Raw genomic sequence first — 5,079 nt, 5'->3', positions numbered from 1 at the left:
ACCCACCCACTCACCCACTCACCCACCCACTCACTCACTCACCCACTCACTCACCCACTCACCCACTCACTCACCCACCCACCCACTCACCACCACCACCCACTCACCCACCCACTCACCCACCCCACTCACCCACCCACTCACCTCACCCACCCACCCCACTCACTCACCCACCCACCCACCCACTCACCCACTCACCCACCCACTCACTCACTCACCCACTCACTCACCCACTCACCCACTCACTCACCCACCCACCCACCCACTCACCCCACTCACTCACTCACCCCCACCCACTCACCCACCCACCCACCCACTCACCCACTCACTCACTCACCCACCCACCCACTCACCCACCCACCCACTCACTCACCCACTCACCCACTAACTCACCCACCCACTCACCCACCCACCCACCCACTCACCCCACTCACCCACCCACCCCACTCACCCACCCACTCACCCACCCACCCACCCACTCACCCACCCACCCACCCACTCACCCACCCACCCACTCACTCACCCACTCACCCACTAACTCACCCACCCACTCACCCACCCACCCACTCACCCACCCACCCACCCACTCACCCACTCACCCACCCACCCACTCACCCACCCACTCACTCACCCACCCACTCACTCACCCACCCACTCACTCACCCACCCACTCACCCACCTGCTGCACCAGATGAAGGAAGTTTGCTCTGGGCACGCACAGGGGGCGGAACGTGGCGTCGAACCAAAACCTCACCTCTGGCGGGCCTGGGAATCTGTAGCCATCAGCATCAGCAGCAGCAGCATCATCATCAGTAGCATCAGCAGCAGCATCAGCTCCCCCCCCCCGTGTCTCCCCCCCCCCCCGTGTCTCCCACCCCCCCGTGTCTCCCCCCCCCCCGTGTCTCCCACCCCCCCCCCGTGTCTCCCCCCGTGTCTCCCCCCCCCCCGTGTCTCACCCCCCCCCCGTGTCTCCCCCCGTGTCTCCCCCCCCCCCCGTGTCTCCCACCCCCCCGTGTTTCCCACCCCCCCCCCGTGTCTCCCCCCCCCGTGTCTCCCCCCGTGTCTCCCCCCCCCCCCGTGTCTCCCCCCCCCCCCGTGTCTCCCCCCCGTGTCTCCCCCCGTGTCTCCCCCCCCCCGTGTCTCCCCCCCCCGTGTCTCCCCCCGTGTCTCCCCCCCCCCCCCGTGTCTCCCCCCCCCCCGTGTCTCCCACCCCCCCGTGTTTCCCACCCCCCCCCGTGTCTCCCCCCCCCCGTGTCTCCCCCCGTGTCTCCCCCCCCCCCGTGTCTCCCCCCCCCCCCGTGTCTCCCCCCCGTGTCTCCCCCCGTGTCTCCCCCCCCCCCGTGTCTCCCCCCCCCGTGTCTCCCCCCGTGTCTCCCCCCCCCCCCGTGTCTCCCCCCCCCCCGTGTCTCCCCCCCCCCGTGTCTCCCCCCCCCCGTGTCCCCCCCCCCCGTGTCTCCCCCCGTGTCTCCCCCCCGTGTCTCCCCCCCGTGTCTCCCCCCCCCCGTGTCCCCCCCCCCCGTGTCTCCCCCCCCCGTGTCCCCCCCCCCCCGTGTCTCCCCCCGTGTCTCCCCCCCGTGTCTCCCCCCCCCGTGTCTCCCCCCCGTGTCTCCCCCCCCCCGTGTCTCCCCCCCGTGTCTCCCCCCGTGTCTCCCCCCCCCGTGTCCCCCCCCCCCCCCGTGTCTCCCCCCGTGTCTCCCCCCCGTGTCTCCCCCCCCCGTGTCTCCCCCCGTGTCTCCCCCCCGTGTCTCCCCCCCCCCCCATCTCCCCCCCGTGTCTCCCCCCCCCCGTGTCTCCCCCCCGTGTCTCCCCCCCCCGTGTCCCCCCCCCCCCCCGTGTCTCCCCCCCGTGTCTCCCCCCCCCCCATCTCCCCCCCGTGTCTCCCCCCCCCCGTGTCTCCCCCCCGTGTCTCCCCCCCCCCCATCTCCCCCCCCGTGTCTCCCCCCCCCCCGTGTCTCCCCCCCGTGTCTCCCCCCCCCGTGTCTCCCCCCCCCCCGTGTCTCCCCCCGTGTCTCCCCCCCCCGTGTCTCCCCCCGTGTTTCCCCCCCCCCCATCTCCCCCCCGTGTCTCCCCCCCCCCCGTGTCTCCCCCCCCCCGTGTCTCCCCCCCGTGTCTCCCCCCCCCGTGTCTCCCCCCGTGTCTCCCCCCCCCCCATCTCCCCCCCGTGTCTCCCCCCCCCCGTGTCTCCCCCCCGTGTCTCCCCCCCCCCCATCTCCCCCCCGTGTCTCCCCCCCCCCGTGTCTCCCCCCCCCCGTGTCTCCCCCCCGTGTCTCCCCCCCCCGTGTCTCCCCCCGTGTCTCCCCCCGTGTCTCCCCCCGTGTCTCCCCCCCGTGTCTCCCCCCCCGTGTCTCCCCCCCCGTGTCCCCCCCCCCCGTGTCTCCCCCCCCCGTGTCTCCCTCCCGTGTCTCCCCCCCCCGTGTCTCCCCCCCCCCGTGTCTCCCCCCGTGTCTCCCCCCCCGTGTCTCCCCCCCCCCGTGTCTCCCCCCCCGTGTCTCCCTCCCGTGTCCTCCCCCCCCCGTGTCTCCCCCCGTGTCTCCCCCCCCGTGTCCCCCCCCCCCCGTGTCTCACCCCCCCCCCCGCATCTCCCCCCCCCCCGTGTCTCCCACCCCCCCCCCGTATCTCCCCCCCCCCGCATCTCCCCCCCCCCCGTGTCTCCCACCCCCCCCCCCGTGTCTCCCCCCGTGTCTCCCCCCCCCCGTGTCTCTCCCCCCCCCGTGTCTCCCACCCCCCCCCCCCCGTGTCTCCCCCCGTGTCTCCCTCCCGTGTCTCCCCCCCCCGTGTCTCCCACCCCCCCCCCCCGTGTCTCCCCCCCCCCCCGTGTCTCCCCCCCGTGTCTCTTCCCCCCCGTGTCTCCCGCCCCCCCGTGTCTCCCACCCCCCCCCCCCCCGTGTCTCCCCCCGTGTCTCCCCCCCCCCGTGTCTCCCACCCCCCCCCCCGTGTCTCCCCCCCGTGTCTCTTCCCCCCCGTGTCTCCCCCCCCCCGTGTCTCCCACCGCCCCCCGTGTCTCCCCCCGTGTCTCCCTCCCGTGTCTCCCCCCCCCGTGTCTCCCCCCCCCCCCCGTGTCTCCCCCCGTGTCTCCCCCGCGTGTCTCCCCCCGTGTCTCCCCCCCCCCCCATGCCCCCCCCGTGTCTCCCCCCGTGTCTCCCCCCCCCCGTCTCTCCCCCCGTGTCTCCCCCCCCCCGCGTCTCCCCTTCCGTGTCTCTCCCCCCCCCCCGTGTCTTCCCCCCGTGTCTCCCCGTGTCTCCCCCCGTGTCTCCCCCCCCCCCCGTGTCTCTCACCGTGTCTCCCCCCCCCCCCCCCGTGTCTCTCGCCCCATGCCCCCCCCGTGTCTCCCCCCGTGTCTCCCCCCCCCCCGTCTCTCCCCCCCCCCCCGTGTCTCCCCCCCCCCCGCGTCTCCCCCCCCCCGTGTCTCCCCCCGTGTCTCTCCCCCCCCGTGTCTCCCCCCCCCCATGCCCCCCCCGTGTCTCCCCCCGTGTCTCCCCCCCCCCGTCTCTCCCTCCCCCCGTGTCTCCCCCCCCCCGCGTCTCCCCCCCCGTGTCTCCCCCCGTGTCTCTCCCCCCCCGTGTCTCCCCCCCCGTGTCTCCCCCCGTGTCTCCCCCCCCCCCGTGTCTCTCACCGTGTCTCCCCCCCCCCGTGTCTCTCCCCCCATGCCCCCCCCGTGTCTCCCCCCGTGTCTCCCCCCCCCGTCTCTCCCCCCCCCGTGTCTCCCCCCCCCCCGCGTCTCCCCCCCCCGTGTCTCCCCCCGTGTCTCTCCCCCCCCGTGTCTCTCCCCCGTGTCTCCCCCCGTGTCTCCCCCCCCCCCCCGTGTCTCTCACCGTGTCTCCCCCCCCCCCCCCCCCGTGTCTCTCCCCCCGTGTCTCTCACCGCGTCTCCCTGAGTCTCCACACGTCCAGGGTTGTACGCGAGACGCACGCCATGGCGAGGATGAGAGCCCAGCAGAGCGCATCCACAGAGCAGAGATCCAGCCAGGCCCAGAGAGCCCAGCCTGGTACAGAGACACACAGAGACACACACAGAGACACTCATAGAGACACACACAGAGACACAGAGACACTCACAGAGACACAGAGACAGAGACACAGAGACACACACAGAGACACACACAGAGACACAGAGACACACACAGAGACACAGAGACACTCATAGAGACACAGAGACACCCACAGAGACAAACACAGAGACACAGAAACACTCATAGAGACACAGAGACACACACAGAGACACACACAGAGACACACACAGAGACACACACAGAGACACACACAGAGACACAGAGACACAGAGACACACACAGAGACACAGAGACACTCATAGAGACACAGAGACACACACAGAGACACACACAGAGACACACACAGAGACACTCACAGAGACACAGAGACACACACAGAGACACAGAGACACTCATAGAGACACAGAGACACCCACAGAGACAAACACAGAGACACAGAGACACTCATAGAGACACAGAGACACTCACAGAGACACAGAGACAGAGACACAGAGACACAGAGACACTCATAGAGACACAGAGACACACACAGAGACACACACAGAGACACACACAGAGACACACACAGAGACACAGAGACACACACAGAGACACACACAGAGACACACACAGAGACACACACAGAGACACAGAGACACACAAAGAGACACACACAGAGACACACACAGAGACACACACAGAGACACACACAGAGACACAGAGACACACACAGAGACACACACAGAGACACACACAGAGACACACACAGAGACACAGAGACACACACAGAGACACACACAGAGACACACACAGAGACACACACAGAGACACACACAGAGACACAGAGACACACACAGAGACACAGAGACAGAGACACAGAGACACCCACAGAGACACACACAGAGACACAGAGACACTCATAGAGACACAGAGACACACACAGAGACACACACAGAGACACACACAGAGACACACACAGAGACACAGAGACGCACACACACACAGAGACGCACACACACACAGAGACACACACACACACACAGAGACACACACAGAGACACACACAGAGACACACACAGAGACACACACAG

The 5,079-nt window shown here is 69.7% G+C and overlaps 1 long non-coding RNA gene across 1 annotated transcript in view; it reads right to left on the bottom strand.

Annotated features, from left to right (window-relative positions):
• Positions 1 to 678: 678 nt before the first annotated feature.
• The window catches only part of LOC144955090 (uncharacterized), a 13,518-nt gene continuing 9,117 nt past the window's right edge, over positions 679 to 5,079 (bottom strand). Inside the window, exons 3-4 of the long non-coding RNA XR_013641502.1 lie at positions 3,862 to 3,982; positions 679 to 773 (exon numbers count right to left, since the gene is read on the bottom strand). This is a non-coding gene — a long non-coding RNA (uncharacterized LOC144955090). The remainder of the gene's footprint in view (positions 774 to 3,861; positions 3,983 to 5,079) is intronic.

This window comes from Lampetra fluviatilis, unplaced genomic scaffold (genome assembly GCF_964198595.1).
Source record: "Lampetra fluviatilis unplaced genomic scaffold, kcLamFluv1.1 SCAFFOLD_1246, whole genome shotgun sequence".
NCBI classification, from domain to species: domain Eukaryota; kingdom Metazoa; phylum Chordata; class Hyperoartia; order Petromyzontiformes; family Petromyzontidae; genus Lampetra; species Lampetra fluviatilis.
The sequence above is the reverse complement of the archived record's forward strand: the minus strand, read 5'-3'. Positions and strand labels throughout refer to the sequence as shown.